The 26,807-nt window shown below is 45.3% G+C and overlaps 1 protein-coding gene across 3 annotated transcripts in view; it reads right to left on the reverse strand.

The window, feature by feature from the left end:
• RALB (RAS like proto-oncogene B) overlaps window positions 1–23,674 on the reverse strand; it is a 44,329-nt gene extending 20,655 nt beyond the window's left edge. Inside the window, exon 1 of one of the 3 annotated variants that reach the window (XM_021695820.1) lies at window positions 23,496–23,674. The gene's annotated coding sequence lies outside the window, so the exon portion shown is untranslated. Of the gene's footprint in view, window positions 1–22,728; window positions 22,763–23,140; window positions 23,169–23,495 lie in introns of those variants that run through there. The other 2 variants (XM_021695822.1, XM_021695821.1) reach the window with 2 other exon arrangements.
• Window positions 23,675–26,807: the final 3,133 nt, after the last annotated feature.

Consider the following 26,807-nt stretch of genomic DNA (forward strand, 5'->3'; position numbering starts at 1 on the left):
CCAGGCAAAATAAAACAACATTGCTTTAGATCAGTGGCTTCCATCCTTGGCTGCACAATGGAAATCACTTGGGAGCTTTAAAAACATCCTGATGCGTGGGTGCCACCCCAGAGCCTCTGATGGAATTGGCCTGGCATGCAGCCTGGGCATGGGGACTTCTAAAAGCTTTCCAGGTGATTATAGTGGACATCCAAGGTTGAAAAGTTCTCTTACATGCACAGCTGAGCTCAAAAGAAAGTAAGAAATCCCCATGTAGGGCAAAAACAATCAGGGCAGTAAGAGCTGCTATTCCTGGAGTCCTGAATAGCTGCTGTTCTTGGTAACTTCGGATTTAACAAACACATAGGGCTAGGAGATCAGCTGCCCAGACCAAGTGGGAGTTAGAACTGAGACCTCTTTTCAACTGAGAACTAAGAAGCCAAGGCCCTTGGGGGAACACACCTACAGGTAAAAAATGGACTAGAAAAACATTTGTTGACCAACAGGGGACAATGACAAGGAATTTTGTTTGACTGAGCCCCAGCTGCATGGAAGTGTACCCAGAAAATCTGTGACCACAGCATTTCTCCAAAACCAAGAAATTAACATAAAAAGCAGTCCCAGGCTGGTCATGGTGCTGGAGCACAAGGCAGAGTGATAAACAAAACCTCTCTGGGAAGACAACATGCAGTAAAACAGAGCAGGATAGTCATAGCTAAAACCCACAGATAGGAGCCCACAATTCCAACCTATGACACACCTAAGAAAATCACCATACACAGGAGTCCACATCCATAACAAGTAGGACTTCTCAGACAACTATTATAAAAAGTATAATTTTTTTTTTTTTTTTTAAAGATTTTATTTATTTATTTGAGAGAGAGAATGAGAGACAGAGAGCACAAGAGGGAAGAGGGTCAGACGGAGAAGCAGACCCCCCGCTGAGCAGGGAGCCCGATGCGGGACTCGATCCCGGGACTCCAGGATCATGACCTGAGCCGAAGGCAGTCGCCCAACCAACTGAGCCACCCAGGCGCCCATAAAAAGTATAATTTGAGCATTTTTTAAAAAGCCAAAATCAAAATGTTAGAAAAATGACATTATCAAAAGACCAGGAGTTGAACAAGAACGCCTCTGAATGTCTAAAATATTTTTTTAAGTATTTAAAACAAAAAGTTATAAAACTATAGAAAAGGGAGGGGTGCCTGGGTGGCTCAGTCATTAAGCATATGCCTTCGGCTCAGGTCATGATCCCAGGGTCCTGGGATCGAGCCCCGTATCGGGCTCTCTGCTCAGTGGGAAGCCTGCTTCTCCCTCTCCTGCTCCCCCTGCTTGTGTTCCCTCTCTCGCTGTGTCTCTGTCAAATAAATAAATAAAATCTTTAAAAAAAAAAAAAAAAACTATAGAAAGGGGGAAAAAACCTATCATTTTTTCCTCTACCTATCTTTGGCTCATTGCCTGGGGCCCTGCAGATTTAACTGACAAAAAACAGATTAACAGAGAAAAACAAACAGGAGCTTAGTCCTATGCATCTCACATACACACACAACTCAGTGATGAGTAACTCAAAGGGGCGGTTAGAACTTTGGCTTACATAGCATCTTAACAAAATAATAAATTTCGTAGAGAAGTGACAAGATCAAAAAACAAAGGACTTTGCACTTATAGGGGCAACAAATCGTGGGAAGGCAAATACTATATAGGGGAAACTGATGGATGCTAAGAGCTGGTGAGTATGGTGTGTTATGCACGTTCCCCCAGTGACTTCTCTAGGCTGGTAAGTTTAGAGCTCTCAAGTGATTCAGAATAGCCCTGCCCTTCCTGGTAGAGAGGGGGAGGCACAGAATTTTATTTTGGTCTTACTTTTCAACTGCCTTCAGCTCAAAATAATCCTATGTCAAAGCGGCATATTTTGGGATAGCATACTCTGAACCCTTTCAATGTTCAATAGAAAATTTAGGAAATAGGGGCTTCTGGCTGGCTCAGTGGAGAATGCGACTCTTGATCTCGGGGCTATGAGTTCGAGCCCCATGTTAGGTGCAGAGATTATTTAAAAATAAAATCTTTAAAAAATAAATAAATTTAGGAAATATCTAAACTATCTTTAAAAGAGAAAAAAATCACTTATGTTTCTGCCAACCAGAGATATTCACTATTAACAGATTTCCTGCCAGTATTCTAATCTATATATTCCTATATTTAAAACCTATTTGAGATCATATTTGTGAAGTGTGGCATGTTATCTCTCACGTATTATATCCATCTGTCTTCTTAGAGCAGACTGAACATAATTAAATCTTTCCTTGATGATTTAAGGACCATCCTCAGCATGAGATCAGTTATGTGAGCAGCCTTGGACTGCTGTGAGTAGAATCGGATGTCTGCTCATTCTGCCCCCTTCCACGGGACCTCAGCTTACTTACTTCCCTATGCCAGGCCTTCTTCCCACTGCTCTTATTCTAATTATGTGCTTTTTAATAAGTGTTCTAAGCAATTAACTAGATAATTAAGCACATTTGAATTGTGACTAAAATAGAATAAATGGGATAAGGCATGGGCCTCCCCAAAAGGCTTCACTTTAGGAAAGTGAAACAGCTTTTGGCCTAATTTCTGGTCCACAAGTGTTTCCCAGAGAGCTCAGGTTGGTGCATGAGGTTGGAACCTCCAGACCATCCATCACACAATTTCTCTGAAGCAACCTTGCTTCTATGAATTATTACAATTGTATGAAAATGGAGAAATAATCTTCCAGGTTGGGATGGGGGAGGCTTTCAAACCCATGTAGACATCTATCTAATTCTGAGCTGTTATTTTCCAAAAACAAAGTCAATTTCTCTACAAGAAACCATAATAAATGAACTGAAGACTATTCAGCAGGTTTAAAGATACCTGCCAAAGTATCTGTGCTCAAAGCTCAAAAACTGAAATAACCACGGTGGATATTTCCAACCCACATAACCGCTTTGGTCAACTTGACCTGATGAAGGGAAAGACGGGAGAAAGGCAGAAGGGCCAGCCAAGTGCCCATCACCAAACCAATCCTGGAAACTGGAAATGCTGACCTCCATGCTCCTGACACTGGAAATAAAAAAAACCCTATTTGTTTAAGCCACTGTTAGTCTACATATTGTTGTTGTTTTTTGTTCTTACTTGTACCGAAAGTGTTCCAGAAACCTTCCTGGTTTTTAACTCAAGAAACTCCAAGTCTAGTGATTCGGACAGATTAGTAAACAATCACAGTACAGGAAAAAAAATTCTGTGGCAGAAGAATGATGCAAGGGGTGCTCTGGGAACACAGAGGAGAGACATCTAAATCAGACTAGAAGGTCAGGGAAATTCTCCTAAAGGGAGCAACATAGGAACTGGGATTTGAAAGAGCCTACTCAATAAAGAGAGGAAAAGAAATAACAGGAAGAAAACAAATCAGCACGGTTTAGGAAGTGCGCGTTGATGATTTAATGTTTGTAACTGATATGCCTAGCCAATAAATGTGTTCTTAAAAAATAATACAAGTATCCTTTTTTCCCAACATTTTGTTATGAAAAGTTTCGACCTTTCAGCAAAGTTGAACGAACTGCACAGCGAGTCCATATACCTGCCACCTGGATTTTCCAATGAGCGTTTTTTTCCATTTGCTTTACCACAAAACCCCGCCATCTGGTATCCCTCTCCCTACCCCAGTCCATCCTATTTTTTGATGAATTTCCATGTAAGCTATAGACATCAGTACACTTCATCCCTGACTTTGGCGGAGACATCATTTTTTTACAAAGCAATCATATCCCACCTCCCCCCACTGCCTTCACTAACAATTTCAGAACTCTCTCTAAGGGGTTAGCAATCCTCCTAAATCACTTCAACAAACTATTTGGGTTCGTGGCCAATACATGAAGCCACAATGCAGACCTTTCATGAGGGGAATTCAGGCCTGTAACACCAAGTCGTGGCATGGCGCTCTCTCTCGGTCAGAAGTCTTTTACAGGGGACTTGAGAAACATACCAGTGAACCCCCTTTAGTAGGTCTCTACTTACTAACAAGAAACTTCATTTTTGTCCAAAAAACATTTAGGTACTACTTTGTGCCAAGCCGTGGGTCTCTGCCCTTAGAAAATGTAATCCCCTAAGGTGAGACATACAACTAAAGCATCTTAATATAATTTCCCCCATGCAATGATGAAGATGTACAAGGTATGATGGAAAGAATAATGAACCCTGGGGAAAGAGAATCAGGAAAGGCTTCAGAATTGAAAGAATTCACTCAACAGATGGGGGTGAGAGAGGGGAGCTTTCCATGCATAATTGAGAACACACAGTAAGGAACAAAGGCATGAAACATCATAGCGGGTACCAGGTATGTGGTGGGGAAGTGACTGGATGAGGAGTCTCCAAAGAGAGACATGTTCATCTACAAATGGGCCTAAGATGCCATCTTAAGAAACCTCCCCTGGAGGAAATGAGAAGCCATTGCAAGGTGTGTCCTTCACCCAGTCAGTGTGTAAGGCATTGGATCAATAAGAATAAGCACACACATTCCCATAGAGAAAAATGACCCACTCCAAACTAAAAAAGCTTCATTCAGATGGTTGGGCAGGGAGGAAAGGGTTGGGAAGTGCTTTTTCTATGTCATGTTCTATGATACATTAACAGGAAATAGGACTCTCTACCACTCAGCATTAATTCAAAGACCAGAACCCATTCACTTGCAAGGTAAAGTTTTTATAGCAAATCACAATATATAAACCACACAAATGCATGTTAGGAGGAAGGAGTGATTTCTAGCGAACCTTAGTCCCATAGGCTAATATAATCATTAGTCTTTTGTTAAACTGAGGCTAGCAGAAAATGAGTTGGTAGGTAGAGTCAAAATGCCACCTTGTCTGTATCACAGGGTTGTCAAGAAACTCAAATGAGGGGGCCCTGGGTGGCTCTATCGTTAAGCATCTGCCTTCGGCTCAGGTCATGATCCCCGGGTCCTGGGATCGAGCCCTGCATCGGGCTCCCTGCTTGGCAGAGAGCCTGCTTCTCCGTCTCCCACTCCCCCTGCTTGTGTTCCCTCTCTCACTGTCTCTCTCTCTGTCAAATAAATAAAATCTTTAAAAAAAAAAAAAAAAGGAAAATCAAATGAGAATTTGAAAATGCAGAGGAAAACTTACTCCTCCAGGCGCCCTCATAAAATTCAAGTGTCCCAGGTAATATGGCCCACAAAAGCACATGGGAAACTCTCAAACACTGTACACAGGCAAAGAATTGCACTCAATACTTTTTTTCCAGACAATATAACTTGAAGGCAACCTAGATATATACTTCAGTCTCTCAAAAAATTATCCATGTTTTTTATTTAAATTCAATTAGCCAACATATAGTACATTTGATATAATGTTCAATGATTCATCAGTTGCCTATAACACCCAGTGCTCATCACATCACGTGCCCTCTTTAATGCCCATCACCCAGTTATCCCATCCCCATCCCCCTCCCTTTCCACAACCCTCAGTTTGTTTCCCCGGAGTCAAGAGGCTCTCATGGTTTGTCTCATGTCTTTAATCCATTAAATAACAATCAAGAAGGAGAACAATCCTAAATCTGGGACAATTTAAGCACCAAAGTAATCAAGGACAGTAATAAAAACAGACCATTGAAAAATTAGGAATTCGTGAATCCATACCTAGGATAAGTATTAAGTAAACAAGGGAAGAGGCAGGGCTCTTGCTTCCAGCAGAACGTCAAAGGCAGACTGATAAATGTAGAGGGTGCTGAGTTGGAATTCAACATTTTGTAACTATCATAGTAAAGACTGGTTCACGCAAGAATCATTAATAGAAATCTAAAGGGGAGATCTGGATGAGGAACAGGATATTTGCATGGTCTTAAAGTGTCTCCATACATTACTTATGAATCAGAATCTGCATTTAAACAAGCAGCACTGTTTACGTGTCAAGGCAAATCCCAAATTATTCATACCACTTCCCGTTACAATCCAAATTCGGCACAATCTGATCTAAATTAGGGTCATGAAGCACCCTCCCAAAAAACACCAGCGCTTTCAAATATGAAGTAACACAGGAAACAGATGGACTGCAGGGATTGTAATGAAAAAGTAAAACGCGATTACACTGTCTACTCAGCAGACGTCATTTCCACTATATTGAAAATCGACATGGAATCATATTTTTTAGCATCTAACACCAAATTATTCAATAGTTGTAACCAAATAATCAAGCTGAGGGACCGTACACAAGTGTGCCGGTGTGTGGTGACAGCACCTCACTTCCTGCGTTGAAGCCCAATATCACTGTCATCCTAATGACACCCAAACTTGTGGTTATCGGAACAGTTTCACAGGCACACCTGGGAGGGGGAGATACTGGTTTATTCCTATGTATGTTGCCAGGATCTAGAACTGTGACCTCCAGTGGATTAGAGACCTAGAACCGCCCAGAGGATAAAGAAAGGAATGAATGAATAATGAGGGAAGAGTTTTAAGAAATGAAAACAAGGATACATTTTAAACGATTTTCCATGACACGTACTATGCCACACTTCTCATCAATGTTCCATGAAGGAAATAGTGTCTTGAGTGTTCTATTGTGAACATTGATTCTAGAAGATACATCATTAAAATAGCAGCCCTCCCCAGAGGTTCTTTTTATGGCTTAATAATAAATGCTGTGAGCTACAAAAGTAATAGTAATTTAAAAATAAATCTGCACACACGCAGACACACCCTCAGGAGCCAAGATGAAGACACCGGTCAAAGACGGACAATTAAAGATCAGTAAAGATAGTAACTGCAATGGATTGAAATAGATCGAATTTGTTCACAATACTTTGCACCTTATTGGTCACCTTTGGAGGACTAGGAAAACAACTCATTATTTTGAAAATTGGTAAATACAGGGAAAGAATTAAAAAACGCATCGTGCTTCTCCTATACACGGTACTATCGGATGACTAAATACAGCCGATTCTTGAACAACATGGGGGCGCTGGGGCACCGACCCTCCCGCACAATCGAAACTCTACGTATAACTTTTGACTCCCCAAAAACTTTACTACCAATAGCTTACTGTTGACTAGAGCCTTACCAATAACATGAACACTCAAGTAACACATATTTCATATGTTATATGTATTCCATACTGTATTCTTAAAATTAACTAGAGAAAATGTTAAGAAAATCATAAGGAAGAGAAAATACATTTACAGCACTGTACTGTATTTATGGAGAAAAATCCACATATAAGTGGACCTGCGCAGTTCAGACCCGTGTTGTTGAAAGGTCAACTGTAACAGATGAAGCAACGCTTCCCTTCACAAAATCTTCTAACAAATCAAGGAATGACAGAACTTGGGCTATCACCATTTTGCAATTCCTCACGGATTAAGAAAATCTAGGCTCTAAGCATCAAAGGCTGCTAACATTACCAAAAAAAAAAAAAAAAAATGACAACTTGACATTACGAGCACCTTGAAAAAGACAACCATCAATGATGTAGTCTTGTGACGAAAGCATCTATACCTAACTGCTGACTTATGGGAAACACAGGAGACAGGAATATGGTGAGCATCACCACAGAGACACCCCATCAGCAACATAAAATCTGGAGGAAGCTCTATGGAATAAGCCACCCGGTTTCTTCAACAAATAAATTGCAAGAAGAGAGACAGAGAGGGAACCTATAAATTACAAGAACTAACAGACATAAAGTGAGCAAAACATACGGACTTCAGTTTGGATCCTAAACACATAAGAAAACTGGGGAATCTGAATGTTGACTGGATTTGATAATATTAAGGAAATATTATTTTGAAACATTTCAAGTAACTTAATGTAACCTCATTACAAATAAAGTGAAATGACATAAGGAATTTGCTTCAGTTATCAAGGGGGAAGGGAGTTGGGATACAGATGAAATAAGACTGGCCATGAATTGATAATTATCAAAGCTGACTGATGGGTATAAGGTAGTGGGTTACACTGTTCTCTGCACTTTCGTACATGTTTGAAAATGTCCACACTGTAAAATTTATAGAAAACAACGACAGAAATTTAGATGCCTGGGTCCCACTCCCATAGAGATTCTAATTTAGGGGCATGGTGCTCTGACACTTAGCTTTCTTAGGCTCTCCAGATGACTCCAATTCATGCCCAGCTTTGAAAACCATTCCACTGGACCTGAAACTCTTTGAGAACAGATTCTATCTTTTTTAACCACTGTTTCACTCATGACCTACCACAGAAAACACACTTAAATATTAATTGAATTCACTAACTAAGGTCGGAGCCATTTTCTCACCTTAATTCTGTAAGTAGAACACGCATCAGGATGGCACCATGAACCTACCTTCAAATGAAATTCTTATTTTCTATTAGTCAACAGTCTTACAATGAACACTCTCCTATCACCTTTGTTTTTGCAAGGGCCATGCTACGTTGCCATCTTAAGAAAACTGATACACTTTTCACAATCCGATTCAAAAATTTTTGTGAGTTTTCAAAAAAAAAATTTTCATATGAGTTTTCTAGTATCTGGGTGGTGATGACAAAATATAATCAATCTAATGTCATCCCTAGAGGCATTTAGTTTTCAGTCAGTCCACAAGTGAATATTTTCCTCTTCCTATTTCCTTCCTAAATACAGACCCTTTTTCACACTACAGTCTCCTATCGATCTCCTGTTCTTCAAATTCAAGTACAATAATTTCCATAAATTCACTCTATGGTTTTAAAGTCTTCAGAAATAGGTGAGCCCTGGGCAAATTAGAAAGAATTTTTTTAAAAGATTGTCTGTCTTGGGAAAGCATAGAATTTTACCAAAGATAGGACAAAATAATGAAGACTTAAAATGATAGACTCACTTCAAATAATGAAATACATTTAAAGAAACAAAGTGATTCTGATTTGGGGCACCTGGGTGGCTCAGTAGTTGTTAAGCGTCTGCCTTTGGCTCAGGTCATGGTCCCAGAGTCCTGGGATCGAGCCCTGAATCAGGCTCCCTGCTCAGCAGGAAGCCTGCTTCTCCCTCTCCCACTCCCCCTGCTTGTGTTCCCTCTCTCACTGTGTCTCTCCCTGTCAAATAAATAAAATCTTTAAAAAAAAAAAAAAAGTGATTCTGATTTGAAAATGTGTTCTTAGATTTTCACAAGTTAGAACAGAACAGAAACTCTAGAAACCAGGAAATATTTTTTTAAATACTTCACCAAATTCTATCAATATCTAAATTTTAATTTTTATTAAATCAGGTTTGGAAGATTGTTGGTACATCTGTAGCAACTTTTTGCAATCCTAGCTTGAATCATCCATAAAAACAAATGGATAAGCCATGTTACATCCTGAGTTCCAGCTGAAATGCTTAGTTTTGATGGGCATAGTCACAGGACTGAATTATGACAAAGGCTTCTATGAAGTCTTCCAGCTCTCCTCCAAGATAAAAAAGCAGAGGACTACTTAAAGTATGTTAACTATATTAAGAATAACGGGCCCTTTTGGCAAACGTACATCAGTAAAAATGAGTTTAAAAAGATTTCACCAAATAACACACAACTTTATCCAAATACATAACTTAAGGTATTTACTGTCTGCCTAGCATCTCTTTTCTAGAAACTGCTCCCCTCCATCATCCACGTGGTTATTACAGGACCGGAGAGAGGGGTGAGGAAGATAAGACATGCCAGGTTAGTAGGTGGCCCCATCCCCTGGGACAAACCGACTGATCCCAAGGAGGGCGCCGGCCCCAAGCTAGGGAATGGGTACAAAACTGAGCAGCTAGGCCCATGACAGCTACAGCTGGGACCAGGAGCCCCCAGCAAAAGAGAGCAGCAGCCCTCCGGTGGCCCTTTGGACAATGCATTGCCCTTCCCAGAAGAAGCACCTGTTGATTGCTGAGATTTAGGAATGTCAAACTTGTGATTCTTTAAGAAATGCCAGAAATTTGGAATTTTATGTACAATCTCCCTTTTTAAATGTTAATAATTAAATCAGTTTTTAAAAGCACTGTGAGCAAACAAAGAATGTCTACAGGCCACTCATTTTTGCAAACTGGCAGCTATGTGTTTTGGCCAAGCAGCAAAAGCCGATCTACAGCAAGAAGGAGAAACAAAGTCAGCACATGGGAAGGAAACACAGGGATCATCTTGGCAGCATTCAGGGGGCTGGTTCCAGAGGCTCCTGAGTCCCAGCCGTATCCTTGGCCCCTTCCTGGGCTTGCTTTTTCATCTTTCCGCTGAGTCAGTGACATGTACTGGTGTCCACCCAATAAATTCCCCTTTGTGGTGTGAGCTCATGTACCTTACGTTACTATCACTTCCAACCAAGAGAGTCCCAACTGGCTATACGTAATGGCTTTGAAATACACATACAATTCAAGTCCAAGGAATCGGACCCAGGCAGGGCCAGAGGGAAAATATAATGACACAAAAATACTTCGTTCTGCATGAATAAAGCATGAGCTCTACAAACAGCAATTCCAGCTGCAGGTGCTTCCAGGGAATTCAAATATTCTGCCCCCTTACAGGATTGGAACTCTTGTCCACAATGAAAGAAACCCCAACTGAAAGGAGCTTAAGCAAAACAATGATTTACTGGCTCACATAACCGCGTGTCCGAGAATAAAGCCTGCTCCAGGGGCTCAGATGGAGTCTCCAGAACCCACTTGCTCTTCCCCCATCCCTAGGCTCCACCTCTCCCACTTCTCCACCTACTACTCTGCCCGCCTCACCCCCTCCCAACCCGGAGCCTTTTCACGGTTGACAACAGGATTCCTTCTCCTATAACTTTCAACTTAAATGTCACTTCCTCGGAGAGGCCTCCCAGGACCCCCGCACCTCAGGTAGACCCTCTCATCCTCCACGTCGGCCCCTTGGCTTCTTTCACTGCACTGATCACAACTTGCAATTCCTTTCATTTTCTGCTTATGGGCTTTTCCCTTATTTCTTCCATTATTAAGGATCCATGAGGCGGGGCTCCAGGTCTGCCCTTTGCCCTCTTATGCTCTTGTACGGTAGGAATATTTCCCTTTTATCACATAAACCGTGCTGCAGCCTAAAGAACATAAAGTTGACCCAAACTATGGTCATCATAAAATCTAGAATGCTGTGTAAACTTAACACCTGGATTCACCCATATCTTATTTCCATTACTTATGGCCAAACACCTAAAAAGTTTAAGCCATCATTTCCTTGTTTCACAAGCCAAGTTGGGCAAATGGATGACATGAATTTCTATTTTTTAAGCTTTATGGATTTATCACTAATGACTTTGACTCTCTTAAGGTTGTCATTTAAATATGTATTTGAACTTATTATGGGGTTGTCATTATTAATTATAACACAGGCCCTTAAAACAGAGACTTCCAGATCATCAAGTAAAGTGAGTTTATTTATTAAACAAGTTTCAGAGTAAACAAAAAATTGTCTTGGGGTCTGGTATTTCAATACAGTAGGCCAACTCCCCACGGTTATACCAAGGACACTATAAAAATGAGGGCAACCTAGTACTCATAAGAATCCCATCATTTCACCCACTGATGTAAATAAGGATTTCTGAGAGGATTTTTGAACATTTGTTACTCAATTGGCAGTGCCTTTTCGGACTGACCATCTCTCCTAGGACTTTACATTCTGAGAAAGGGGCACAGGCCCTTACAGGGACGAGCACAACGTGATGGGCTAAGCGACCGGAATAACATGTGACATGGCTCAGAGCCCCTCGGCTCCAGGTACTGCTGGTCACCTGGTAAAGAATGTGTATCGGTTAGCGAACAATCTCTCCACAGACAAACTCACTAGGGCTGCTGCTGAACCTCTGCTAAATCTTTCTATTAAATGAAGACACTCAGTCTTGACTTCTCAATTTGGTAAACTTGTGTTTTCTGACTGCTTTTCATTGACTAGGGCCCTCCAGCAGTGAGAGTCCCGGGAAGACACAACTGAAGTCATCAGAGTTCTCCGCGTTTCTCTTTCTGTGTGCTCAGCCTTGCCGACACATACTTACTTAAAGAAGGAAACTCGGGCGCCTGGGTGGCTCAGATGGTTAAGCGTCTGCCTTCGGCTCAGGTCATGATCCCAGGGTCCTGGGATCGAGTCCCGCATCGGGCTCTCTGCTTCTTGGGAGCCTGCTTCTCCCTCTGCCCCTCTCTCTCTCTCTGTGTCTCTCATGAATAAATAAATAAAATCTTAAAAAAAAAAAAAAAAAGAAGGAAACTCAATTTTCCCTCCCCTTGTACAACTGCTATTGTCATTAGCACCAGTGGATAGAATATTTTTATACTGTCGTACACATATGACTCAGTTTCCATGTCTATAAAAATAAGGAAGTTGAATTCAATGATCTAAGTTCCTTTCCAGTCTTTTGCTGGTTTTTTCTGAAACTAAATCTGCAAAACAACTTCAATTAGTGCTCCCGGGTGCCTAAGGAAATTTGTTTTAGGTCTTTCTGCTCCCTAATGAATATCTCTTTGTATGTTCTCCCACCAAAACACACACACACCTAAATGAACAAAAGTTAAATTAACTAAAACAAAAACCAGAAGGCTCTGACATCACTCACCATAAGCACTCTGCTTCTAGTTTGTACCCTTATGCACATGTCATTCCCTCTGCCAGGACCGCCGTCCTTCCGCCTGTTCAAGGATCACCCGTAATTTGACAGTCTAAATACTTCCGCCGCCACTTTCCTAGATCTCCCCCAGCGTGGCTGACCCTCTCATAAGTGGGGCCCCGTGCCTGCCGATAAGGCTACTGTTGCATGGAGATAAACCGGTCATTTCCTCTTAGGTGAGGTCTGTCTCTCCCACCACACGGAGGGCTGCCCATTCATCTTTGTGTGCTCAGCGTGCCTGGTACTTAGGAGACGCTCAGTACTTGGAAAAAGTAACCGAGTTCTCCATCTGGGTTGAGAGATCTGGTCTTAAGAGGATATTTGGTAACTGGTAAACTTTGAAAAGTTAATTCATTTCTATGATGACTTTCCTGAACTACAAAGCAACTGAACTACAGTGGGAGGTAATTTGAAAGCTCTGATTTTTTTTTTTTTTAAGTATACAGTTGTTTCTGAAATAAAGCCCTCTCCCACTATACCCTCAGCCCCAATGGAATCTGGGAATTTCACTGGCCTTGGAGAGGTCTACCAATGTATACAGACTCCAGTTCCTTCCACCTGCAAAGGCAGCCTCAGAGACATTAGGACCACTTTATCTCAGGCGCCTGGGGGGCTCAGTCAGTTAAGCCTCTGCACACGGCTCAGGTCATGACCCCAGGGTCCTGGGATCAAGTCCCGCATCAGGCTCCCTGCTCAGCAGGGAGTCGGCTTCCCCCCCCCCCCCCCGCCGCCCCCCCCGCTCGTGCTCACGCTCTCTCTCTCAAAAATAAATAAATAAATCTTTTTAAAAAAATAGAACCACTTTATCTCTCAGTAGCTGAAGGTCAAATTTGGAACTAGCACGCACGTCCCTGTTCTGAATTACTTATCCAAATACAATCCAGTTTAGAGATGTACTACTATTATTTCCACTTCTACAGCATCTACTAGCATATAGCACACACTCAGAGCTTGGAGAACTTGCAAGGTCACTTAAGTAGTCTACAGCAGGGCTAGCACACCAGCAGCCTGGCTTCTGAGCCATGACACTGGGCTGCTCATTAGTGGACTGGGGTGGGGCAGGGAAGACCTTCAAACACGGTGTGAAATACTGGAATTTTTATCAACGACATAGAACTATGGATCAGAAAGTTCGTTAAAGAGAGAAAGGCACAGGCAACTAGGGGACAAGTTCCTGGAGGAAAGAGACCACAAAAAGCCGTTCTCATATAGCCCAAAGAATCGAAAGCAGAGACTTGAACAGATTTGTCCACCCATGTTCACAGCAGCACTGTTCACAACAGTCAAAAGTGAAAGCAACCCAAGTGTCCACTGATGAATGAATGGAAAACAAAACGTGGTCTATCTGTACAATGGAATATTATTCAGTCTGAAAAGGGAATGAAATTCTGACAGAAGCTACAACATGGATGAACCTTGCAGACATGAGGCTAAGTGCAATAGGCCAGACACAAAAGGACAAAAACGATATGATTTCACTTATATGAGGCACCTAGAAGCGTCGATTCATAGAGATGGAAAGCTGAATAGTGGTTGCCAGGGGCCAGGGAGGAGAGGATAGGAGTTTGTGTTTAATGAGCACAGAGCTGCAAAATGGGGATGACTGAAAATGTTTTGGAGATGGATGGTGGTGACTGCCCAACATGGGGAATGTACTTAATTCATACTTAAAAATCACTAAAATGACAGAGAGGCACCTGGCTGGCTCAGTCAGTAGAGCATGCAACGACTCTTGATCTCAGGGTCATGAGTTCAAGCCCCACATTGGGTGTAGAGCTTTCTTTTCAAAAAATCGCTAAAATGACAAATCTTATGCTATGTATATTTTACCACAATTTTTTTCAGTAGTTCTACACCAATGACAGCGTGGGACAGGAGAAAAAACATTCGGCTTGAAGTCTGGAGTCTGCCATTGGGCAGCTAATGCCCTTAGTTCCCTTAGTGAAGTTGCTTTTCTCAGCCTCAGTCTCCTCTGTAAAATGCACAGGGCATGTGTATCCTCAGGGTTATTATGGAGACTAAATGAGAAAACACCTATCGTATATAATACCTGGCTCTGAGTAAGCACTTGCCCGGTTTTTGGACATCATTCTGGTATTCTAGAAAGTCCTGAGAAAGAAGTTGGTCTAGCAGCCAAACCTACTCGAAGGCAGGATGAGCTGCCAGTCCTTAAAGAAGGACAAGAATAGGCCAGGGAGATTCCTTTGCCGAGACTCAGTCCTCTGAGAACTGAGTTGACACCAGTCCAGAACACCACACTAGGAAGGAAGAGGCCTGGCCTCTGGACCTCGTTCAGCCGCCCACTCACTGTATCACTAGACCAGTCACTTCACCCTCCTCAGCCTCAGTATTCGCCCTGTCTATCTTTCAGGGTAACCGGGAAGGAACAAATGGGAAAATTCGTACTAAAGGCTTCAGGGCCTCAGAAGCATTTTCAATATGGAAACAAGAGTAGGAGTATTATCATCAGAGGCCCTTCAGACCCTCTCTCTTCTCTATCACCCAAAAGACGATGTCACTCACCTTCAGAAGCACTGCCAGTGGGCATCTCCGGACCTACCCTAAATCTCCTCCAGCAGCTCCGGAAATTTCTCTCACAGAAAATGTCCTAGGGTGCCTGGGTGGCTCAGTCGGTTGAGCGACTGCCTTCGGCTCAGGTCATGATCCTGGAGTCCCGGGATTGAGTCCTGCATCGGGCTGCCTGCTCAGCAGGGAGTCTGCTTCTCCCTCTGACCCTTCCCCCTCTCATGCTCTCTGTCTCTCATTCTCTCTCTCGCAAATAAATAAATAAAATCTTTAAAAAAAAAAAAGAAAGAAAGAAAAAGTCCTTCATTCTCTTCCCCGCTAGGTCATGTATGAAGGGTTAGGGAGCTTAAGGAAGCTGCCAGCCAGCCAGCCATGACTGGGGAGCTACAGTGCCAGAAGAGGGTCTGCCTTCTCCATGGGGGGCAGCATATTGCTGAACATCCAGTCCCCCCCCAGAAGTGCAGACGATCCCCCCCTCCCATTTCCCTCATTACTAGGATTCCCTTCCCCACAGGACTGCAGCCATCCTCTGAAATGACTCATTCCCCACCCCCCCACCCCACCTATGCCCAGAATACCAGCCAACTCTTCAAGACCCTCCACCTCTTCCAAGAACGTTCTTCTACCTTTTAGCTCTCCCTGAGACTTGGGTGTGCCCTGGGGACACCTATCTTAAGCAGATTCTATCTTCCTCTCCAGCCATGTGCCTCAGGGCCAGGAAGAAAGTGTCTTTCCTCCCTTCCACTGTCACTTCTAGTAGAGGACTTCCTCCAGAAAAATAATCTCCTTCCTCTTGCATCTTCAAGGCGTAGGCAATCCGCTTTCCCCCACCTGGCTGCCCTCGTGTCATCTTGACCTCGTCACTTCCCTCATCTACTGCTGGTATTTGCTTCCAGTTCACAGACTTCCTTTCTACCCCATCTCCCGTCATCCTCTTCAGTGACCCCTGTGTTCATATGGACAACTGTCATAGAGCTCGGCCTCTCCCAAGTCCTTGGCCTCTTCTCTGAAAACCATTTCCTTCATTCTCCGTCACACTGTTGTGCTCAGGCCCTGCACTTCATCACCATCAGAAACAGCTGTCTCCTCCCAGTCTCCAGCCTCAGCCTCCTTCCTTCTAGCTCCTCCTTCCTTCTAGCTCACTTGCTTAAGTACCCACTACAGTTCCGCTACCACAGTGTCCTGCCTGCTGGGCAAGCCCTGGCCTCTAGCACTTTCTCTCTGGGCGTTAACTCCCTCCGGGCCCCACCTCCCTCCTTCAGCAGCTTAGATCTCACAGAATGAAAACCCTCTTGCTGATACAGTCCCGCCCTCGCCTCTTTCGCTCCCTTCCAGCCCCAGCACCTGGCAAGCCAACTCTGCTGGAGAGGAAAAAGATTCTTGCAGCCAGCCTTATGAAGCTTCACATTAAATGCATTTATGATCCCAAACCAGGAATGGGCCATTCACTCAACACTGCCTAGAAATTTTACTGTGGTTCCCCTCCACACCTTCCCTATGCTCACTGTGGACAGATGACCTCACCTCATTTTTCCCAAACACAAGCCATCAGGGACAAACTTCATTGCCCCTCCACCAAATCTACAAACCTACCAGCATCCATGCCCACCTCCTCCTGTCTCCTGCTATATGGATAGCACACTCCTGCTCTTAGCAAAGACCAAGCACTCCACACAGGCTCTGGACTCCATGTGCCACTACCTCCCTGCCCAGGAACGTCATTCCTACCATTATCCCCTTTTTCCTGCATCATTAATCAGTCTTTACCTCCGTAGGGGATCATCCCCGACAGCACAGACACTCTCTACTTAATCTTCATCCCAAACACACACACCCCTTTGATGGCCATACCTCCCTCTAGTTAGTGACACAATTTCCCTGTAGCCCTGGTTATCTATACCAATGCTTCTCAAACTTTAGTTGCCTGGGAATCTCGCTGAAGTGTGTGTGTATTCTGATTCAGCAAGAGTCAGCACTGCCAACCAACTCCCAGATGACTGTCGGTAGGGGGCCCAAGGACCCCACTCTGCATAACAAGGCCCTGTGTCTCCCTCCCTTATGACGTCATTCACAAAATCCCTTCTAATGTGGCTCCCTCCCCCCAGCAAAACTTCCTGAAATTGGGCTGGTCAGAATCACCAATAAACTCCCCGTTGCACACTCCAATAAAAACTGTTCTCTTTCTCCTCTCCCAGTCCCTCCCTGCCTGTAGCAACTGTGAGAGAACACTGCCTAGAAAGGGGAAGGCCCGTAGGAGGCCAGTTCGAACACCACTCTCGGCATCTCCCTCCGGATATGGCCTGGCCCTGGCCTCGAGGGCACCCCGCTCTCCCACCGGCTCACTGCTTCTCTGGCAGCTCGCTGGCAGCTTCCCCAGCCGGCTCTTCCTCCTCTTCCCGGCCTCCTCAGAGCTGGGTCTTACACCCTCCCCACCCCTACACTTTCCTTCAGTGGCCTCGTCCATTCCGGCCGCTCTACAAGCAACTCCCAAACCTTTAAGCCGCAGCCCAGAGCATTCTCCTGCCCTCCAGACTCCTGACCCTCTGCCTAATTGCCACCTCTCCCACTGTGGGTGTCCTGCGCGCATCTCAAACTTAACCTTCCCAAAACAGAATTCTTGATTCTTTCTGCCCCGCTTCAAATCTGCCCCTTCTCTGCTATCCCCCACCTAGCAGTCACTCAAGTAACTAGTTGTATCCAAGTTATTACTAAAGCCAAAAACCTTGGAGTTATCTTTGATTCCCCCGTGCCTCTCCCCCACCTCAGTTCGTGGCCAATTCTACTGGTTCCCTCTCTGAAACCCGCTTCTTCCATCTCTGCCATACCCTAGGCCCAGGCACCAACCACTGAAGGGCCACGACTTCCTAAATGACCTGTCACGGCCACTTTAGCCCCTCTTCAACCTATTCCCCACACAGCCCCCCGTACGTAAAGCCCTTTAATGGCGCACCATGAATAAAATCCAAACCTGCTAGTCACCATGGCCTACAAGACCTTTCTTCCGCTAGCCAGCTTTGCCTTCTTTCAGTTCCACGAATATGCCCAGTGCCTTCCCACCTAGGATCCCTTTCACATGCTCTCCTCTCCTCTTGTATTGCTTTTAGGAAGGCCTGAAGCAAGAGGAAGCAAGCGACACACAGTCAAGTAACTGAAGACCCTTGTGGCCGCCTGGCGCAGAGAGAAAGACACAGAGTCCGCCATGAGATGGAACTACACGGGAAAGGAAAGGGCCAGATCATTTAAGACCCTGTAGGCCCAGCAGTTTGGGGATTTTAGACTTTCTACTGAGGGCATTGGAAAGCCACCGAAGTGCTTCAAGCAAACTGGTGACACCATTAGACCTGCCTGTTGAAAAGCTCACTCTAGCGAGAGTGCGGAGAAACAGAAGGGCCAAGAGCAGATGTGGGAGATACAGCAGGCCAGGCAAGAGACAATGGAGGGGCTGGAGGTTGAATCAATCACCAACGGCAATAATTTCATCAATCATGTCTAGGTAATAAAGCCCCCATAAAAGCCCAAAGGGAGGTTGGGAGAGCTTCCAGGTTGGGGAACCAGACAGGATACTTCCGCGTGCCACCATGGTGGGCCCCCGACTCCGTGAGGCCAGAAGCTCCTTTGTTCAAGACCTTACCCCATGTATCTCTTCATTTGGCTATTGATTCATATCCTTTAATATCCCTTGTAATAAAGCGGTAATCTAATGAGTAAACGGGTTTCCCGAGTTCTGTGAGGCGCTCTAGCACGTTAATCAAACCCAAGCAGGGGGTTATGAACACCTCTGATTTATAGTGAGTCAATCAGAAGCACAGGTAACAATCTGGGCTTGCGACTGGCATCTGAAGTGGAGTGTGGTCTTGTGGGACCAGGCCCTTAATCTGTGGAACCTGATGCTGTCTCCAAGTAAACAGTGTCAGAATTGAGTCAAAAAGTAGACACCCAGCTGGTGTCAGAATTGTGCGGTGGTGCTGAAAAAACCACACACACACCCTGCCTTGGAAGTGGGTACAGAACCCCTTTAGACGTGAAAAAAATGGCAGCACTTAATGAATGAGCACATATAATTTTAGATTTTGAAAAGGCTTAACATGCAAGTATGAGTAGAGATACCACCTTCACTAAATCCACTACTAAGAAGAGGATGAGCTAATCCACACTCTATAACTGTCTACCCATCTTTTCCTGTTTTTCCCCACAGAGTGGGGTGGAAGGAAGGAGTGGGATGATAGGAGAGGCAGGAGAAAGAAAAGAAAGATACTCGCTCACAAACGAGGGCAGCAAATGGGGGAAAAGGCCAAAAACGGGAAGAAAGGGAACACAAGTTGTGCTGAGTGTCCAATCCACCCAGTGACGACTCTAGGCTGGGCTGGGGTGAACAAAAGCCACTCTCACCAGCCTTCGCTTTCTGAAGTTACATTTTAACATGACTTATGAACTCTCTTGTTCTAAATTCAACTCATTCCAAGGATATTTGTTAAATGAAACTACTACAATCACAGAAATTTCAGAGATGGAAGGGAACTCAGAGGGCATTTAATCAGGCTTCAGGCTCAGGATGCCTCTTCTCTCCACCTGTAGACACTTCAGGAAGATTTCATCTAGAAGGTAAAAGAATAAAGTCCTTCTATCCAAGGGGATAATTAAAAGGTATTAGGTTTTCAGAAGAGAAATGAAAAAGTGCTGGCCCAATAAATAGTGTCCAAAGATTTAAAATAATGGGGGGGAGGGGTAGGGCTTAGGTTCTCCAAGATTTTTTTTTAGCTACTTTGCCAGTGAGTTTTATTTTTAAAAATACACAGATGATTAATGACTAATTTTAAGCTGTTCATTAAGGAACTCGTTTTGGCAATCATTGTTTAACAATTTTTTTTACAGTTAAAAAAAAACTCAGCTGTTTCATTTGCTTTAGGGATCAGCAAGATTTAAATTTCTAATTTCCAAAGCTACTGTATATTTGGCTAATTAATTCTAGCATCTGACAATGAAGAACCAGAAGAAAGAACATAAAGTTAAAAGTCTAATATTAAAAGTTTCTAAAATGGTAAAAACTCCAGCTGCACTTTATTCTCCTGGAGTACATACTTTAGTAAGCATATGAAACAAAGATTTTTCTCAGTAATGTCTGGTCTAAACCTTCGAGAGGAAATTTGGTAGCCTCGGACAATGTCAAGGGTCCTCAAGCTCCCTCGTGCAGTCCCCTCCCACATTGTACCACGTTTGGCCTATGTGCCAGTAGAAGGGATGGTATGTCACCTCCAAAATTAGATACACAGATATCACACTTTCCATCTTGATTGTCTGCTTTCTCTCTCTCCCTCTCTCAGATCACTTGCTCTGGGGAGAAACTTAGCTACCATGTTGTGAAGCGTCCTATGGAGAGAGGCCCACTCGGTGGGGTACTGAAGCTTCCAGCCAGCAGCCATGTGAGTGAGCCACCTTGGAAGCAGATTCTCCAACCCCAGTCCAGCCTTCAGATGACAACAACCTCAGAAGAGACCCTGAGCCAGAAGCACCCACCAAGCTGCTCCCCAGATTCCTGAACTTCAGACACTGTTGAAGCTGTTACGTTTCGGGTAATACAGTACACAGCAGAAAATTCATTCAAGACAGTCAAACTACGAAGTGACCAGCTATACAGGACCAAACTACTACACTTCCTTCAACTCATGCCATATACTAAGTAAAATTACATAGCGTGACATGTTTTCATTTGGATCAGACCTCACTTGAAATTTTCTGTCCATTCCCAATCTGGTGGGCCTAGAGTATACTACAGCTAAGTTGCCCACAAAGCCCTGGCAAAAGCAACAATGACAATATATTAGCAAGTGTTGATTAACAGCACCACTTCCTGCATTTAGATTTCAATTTTTTTCAAAAAGCACAAACTCCCCAAAGATTCACTGACACCCATCACAGAGAACACTCTCTGTTGGGAGTGTTCACAGAGAACACTCTGTTATCATTATTATAAGCAGTTCCTTTTTTTAAGAGCAACATAAACTTGAAATACCTTCCCTCTTTGACTTCCCACTTCCACATTCTTTTCATCTTTCTTCCCACTCTCGCCTACTGGTCTCTCCTTTTTGAAACCTTTAAGAATACGTAGACATATACGCCCATATTTGTATTTCTAAGTAATCAAAAGAACTGAGGAGCTAAAAGAGCCAGTTCATGGCCAAATCTCCAAGGCCAGCTACATATCTGATATTGGTTAGATCAGTGGGTCCGTGCCAAGTGGATAGCTGATGCTCAATAAATGTTAATTTCCCTCCTCTTCCTTACCCACCTCCCCCGTGATTAGGAAAGAGTCCCATTTTCTCTGGTACTCTGGTCTCTCTGATTCAGACTTCTCAACAACACATACCCACTTGAAGAAAAAAAAAAATCTCAAGCATCTTGCATATCTAACAGCAGGGGCTTTTGTTTAGAAGTAATTGGAGCCAATGAAAAGTGGGACTCTTGCCTATCATCTTGAGACAAGTTACACTGGGAACATTAGAAGAGTTCACCAAGATCTCTTCCAACACTGTTGTTATACTGTCTCCAAATTTAGCTTTCAGAAAAGGTCTCCACCGATGTTTCTAACTCCATAAATTCCATGAGCGGAGAGGAATTTAGTAACTGAATGCCAAGAGGCATAGTGGGATCGGGTGATGTGGCACAACGGATTACCTCAACTCTCTGGTTTACAAATTTCCAGAGTCTCAAACCATCTCCAGCCAAGGCAAGAACCTTCAAGAATTCAAAACTTTTCTACTTCTTCCACCTTCCACCAACACCCGTTTAGATCCCATTTGACATTTGAATTCTTGTCTTCGTACCTATGTGTCTCGGTCCCATATTCACAAAGTCCTGGGAAAGTTTGTACCACTAGGGAAATCTTGCTGGGATTTCAGATCCCCACTGTTTCCCATGGGAAATACCATGAAAAGAAAAGGAAGGAAAGACTCAGACATGGTCAGAAGAAAGCAGACGAGGGGACAGGACTAAAACCACACACAAGGAATGTGTATCCTTGGCCTTATTCCTACCCCTACCTCCATCCCACCCCCGCTACCACAAAGAACACCTTCAACATTCCTAATTTCATGTTCTCCTAACAGGCAGGGAAAACAATTGCCACCTTCTCACTGCTGCGTGCTCTCCAGCTCAGACAGGTGAAAAGTCATGCTCAAGATCCCACCCCTAATAAAGTTGCAAAACCAGTATCAAACCTAGGTCTTCACACCCTGACCTCCTTTTCTTCCCAATATTCAATGCCACCTCCACAGTCACTCCATTTCTGAGAACTTCCATGTTCTAATTCTATTGCTCCAGGTTTAAGGAACATTGCCTTCACCTGTTTGGGTCTTTGACAACCAAGAACCTCGCTGCTCAGCTGTAGAATGTGGGCCATTTGCACATCTAAAAGATACGCTATAGTCTTTGACAATCAGTGCCCACTATCCATCCCCAAAACTTAAAAAGAAATGAGGTTAGAAAGCTAGGCCATCGCATAAAGTTCCCTCGTCTACAAAGGTTGAAATCACCTCACAGGGAACGTAAATGAACAATCAAACAAGTCTCTTCCAGGGGCAATTCTAAAGCAGTCCGTCAGCCACACTTCTTCTCCCCAGAAGACTCACCTGATAACAATATCAAAGCTCCAACGTTTCCAATATTCATCTGTAAATTAGCACAGAAAGGACACTGCTCAAACAAGCAGTCTGGGCACAGCTATCTCTGCCACTGGCAGTTCTGAACCAACCACGACCCGGATAACCTCATATACCTATAAGAGGGCAAGAAAAGAGCAGTGGAAGCCTGGTCCAGCCAAACAGATCAAGTCGGTGGCGCTTCCTATTAGAAGCCACATTCGGTGTCAGCCTCTATCAGAAAGGAACTAAAGGGGGCGGGGGCGGGGAAAGAAACAACTTGAGGCTCACTTGCAAGACAGGACCAAAACAAACAGACCAACCAACTTTTGGAACACGGCCCCGGTTCAGCCCAAGTTCTTAAGGTACTAACAAGTTTTTGCAACACTGTTACAGCTCTTACCCTGCCCACAGCGGCAACTAGGAACTGAGGAAGTGTACCATCCTCCGGCTGGAGGCCCGAAAGGGCAGGAAGTGGAAGCAGAGGCCATTTGTGGGAAAAGGGAAGGAGCGGCGAAAAGGGAGAGGCTGGGGCGCCGCCCCCATTTCCTCAGCCCCGGGCCGGTCTCGGAGGCTTTCTCCCGGGGACCGGCCGGGGCCGAATGAGGCCGGCAACCCCGCGTCGCCCTCCGCCCTCCACAGCCTGCACGCAGAGCGCGGGGACAGGCGGCCACCGAGAGTGGGGCAGCGTACCCCACCTCCCCAGCCCGCGCCCCACCCCGCCCGGAGCTGGCCTGTCGGGGCGCTGGCACCCTCACCTGGGACCCGTCCCGCGCCGCCTCGGCCGTCCGCACTGGTCCCGCTGCTCTTAAACCTGCCCCGCCCTCTCCTTCGCCTCCTCCCGGGGCCGGACCCCAGCAGTCCCCTGCCGATTTGTCATTGAGCAGCCCTGGCTCGCTTCCCCACCCCCGAGCGCGCCCCCGGCGTCGCCTAGGCAACCCCGCCTCCCGAGAGAGGGCGCTTTCCTTCCGCTCCAGCCCTCCCCCTGGAGGCCACGCCCCCTGAGAGCCTTTTAGCCAATCCAAAGTGGGGCTCGGAGGCTGGGAGGAGGCTCTGCCAGTGAGAAGCCGCCGTAGGCGGGAGGGGCGGGCTCCGCACGGCTGCCCCGCCCACCTCCACTTCCTCCTCCTTCCCCCGGCCGGACTGGCTGCGCGTGACCGCTGCTGCAGTGGAGGATTCGAGCTGGTCCGGGGACTCTGGGCGTGGGCGGGTGGACGGCGCTCCAGTCGTGGATTTAGGTCAGAGCGAGGCCGAACTAGAGGAAAGCAAAAGGGAGGGGCAGACCGATATAGAAAAACCCAAAATTACGATGCGGCGCGGGCGTGTCTCAGGGTCCAGGCGGCTGTCGGACGCCGGCCGGGGGCACCTGAGGCAGCGGGACGTCCGCCTGCCGCCACGACTCGCTTGGCTAAATGGTATCCCATTAGCAGTAACGGAATTACTTGACCAGTCTAGCAATAACTCGATCCAGATCACATACAAGGGGGAGAATCCTAACCCCAGGTTCCTTGAGGCAGGAAGTGCAGCAGGCAAGCTCACGGACGGGTTTTTCTCCCACAACCTGTTACCTGGCCCCCCCCCCCCCCCCCCGTCATTGTCCTCCAAATCCAGGGAATTTGTCATTTTCTATCCACATAGGATTTCACCTCGGGTTGATTTTCCTAACTATCCGTCCCTCCCTAGAGCTGAATCCTCTCCAACCCCCCTTAACAGGATTTGTGGCCGCCCTGACCCTCACACAAAGCACATGGCCCGACACACTGTATCACAATTGTGTAAATGCCTGCCTCTATAATCTCTAGGGATGGAAACTCTCTTGTTCAAACTGATATCCACAGCAGCTAGCTAATTCTTCCCTTCTTAATAATTATACATTAGAATACATGTGTATTATATGAGACGCTTTGTGCCTTGATTAGATTGCTGTGTAAAAGCAACTAACAGCCCTCCACCAATAGCTGTATCAAAAAGCACAAAAGTTTTACCTCAGTGTTCGGTAGCAGGCTTAACAAAAAAAAAAAACATGTAACTGGAAGAGTATCCTAGTGTTAGACTACCTTAAATTTTCTGTTTTATCTTTCTCATACACATTAAAGACATTGCATGCTAAGTATATGGCAGAAATGCTGCTAGGTACTGTAAGGGATAAGGGAAACAGGTGTCTCAAAAAGGAAGTTCCCTAGTATTTATAACCTAGAAGGGGAATCAGACCCAAACCTCTTCTTATGGAGTAATGATTAAGTGCACAGGTTTGGAATCAAGAAGCATAGGGTCAAAGGAGGACTCTACCATATAACTAAGCAGTTACTTTAGGAAGTTCCTTAACCTCCGTGGGCCTCAGTATCCCCAGCTGCCCAATAGGAGCAGTATGCCCACTAGGAACTTGGGAGTGCTTCGATCTTGGTGAGTGTTAACAAATGTTAGCTTTAAGGGTGATTGCCACCAGAGGCCACGAAGTATACTCAACCCAGGGACAGCATTTCCTCCCAAGGTCCATGATACTGGGGAGCGTGTGACACCACCATTGTGCAGCCAATGCTGTGTGCAGCCTGGTGGGAAGGAGCTGCTGGAGTGATGCCATTTGATCCAGTGGAAGTTTAGACAGGTGAGCTGCCTGCAGCATCCTGCCCAAGTGAAATGAGTAGTTCCGGGAACAAGATCAGGGTCATGGACAGACCAGGATTCTCCCATCCCTACACCCGCAGCAATCACAGGAGATTTTCTCACCTTTCCTGGGGTGTATAACGGCCATTCCTTTGTATTAGTAACAGGACGTGATGCAAGATGATCTGCCTCTCAACCCCCAACCACCTGTCTACCCACCTCAACCTCAGTACTCTGAGACTCTGGACTTTACCAGTAGGATCATCTATTCAGCTCCTGGATATGCCAGGCCCTAGCGGAGTGTGGTAAGTTCAGAGGATAATGGCAGGGCTCTTTTGGAGGGGCTGTCCCCCAGCGCAGGAACAGGTCCCACCAGAGAAAGAGCATTGGTAGACCCCGGCTGTGGCTGCCTCTATGGTTGACCACGTCAGGCCTCAGAATGCTCTTGTCTGCTGAGCTGCTCTTGAGGGAACTCTGCCTCCCAGCAGAGCCAGGGGCCTGAGCAACAGGAATACAAGATCCCCAGCAGGTCCTGCAAGGTCCCTCTAACCCTTTGCAGCTGTGGAAAGAACATTCTAGACACTCCCTCCTTCAAAAGTATTTACTGAGTATTGCGTGAGTCTTCAGTGCCGTTTAACAAATATTTCCCCTTCTGTCTCCTGGGCACTGGGTAGGATGGAACTTTCTAGCTCCCTGTGTGGGGTGAGGCTATGTGACTGGCTCTAACCAATGTGACTTGTGAGTGGAAGGGACACATACATCACTTGGGGGCCGGAGAACTTATTTGCCAATGCAACACCCCCCATAGCTCTTGTCTCTATGGTATGGCCACTGGGAATGTTTGGGTGGTGGCTGCTCCATGGCCTGGGACCCTCCAGTGTGCACAGTGCTCCCGCTGCCAACCTGTGATGGACATTTAGCATGACCGAGAAACAAACCTTTGTGGTTTGAGGGCACTAAGATTTGGAAATTGTCTGTTACTGCCGCAGAGCCTAGCCTGCTCAGATGGATACAGAGCCCTCGGGTGTGCTAAGCTGGGGACACAGTGGTGAACAGCTCAGAGAAGAGAACTGATAATAAACCAGTAGACAAACAAGCACGTCAGTAGTTATGAATTGTCTTCTTACACATTACTTGAGACTGGGTAGTGAAAAAAGTCTCTGTTAGGAGGTGACATTTAAGCTATGTCCTGGAGGGTGAAAAGGAATCCATCTTGGAAAAGTCTGGCGGAGAGGGGAAAGAGAGGGGCCCATCTCAGGCAGAGGAACAAGCATGCACAAACTCCTAAGGCAGAAAGAGACTTGGTCCTCTTAAGAACAGACCGGAGACCCGGGTGGGGTGCCATAAGCGGGGGGAAGTGAGGCCACACAAGGATAGAGAGGGAGGTGGGAGCCAGATTAGGTGGGGGCTTCTAGGTGTTGATAAGGAGATTGGAATTTGCTGCAAGTGTGACAGGGAGCTACTGA

The sequence above is a fragment of the Neomonachus schauinslandi genome, chromosome 3, assembly GCF_002201575.2.
Source record: "Neomonachus schauinslandi chromosome 3, ASM220157v2, whole genome shotgun sequence".
Classification (NCBI taxonomy): Eukaryota; Metazoa; Chordata; class Mammalia; order Carnivora; family Phocidae; genus Neomonachus; species Neomonachus schauinslandi.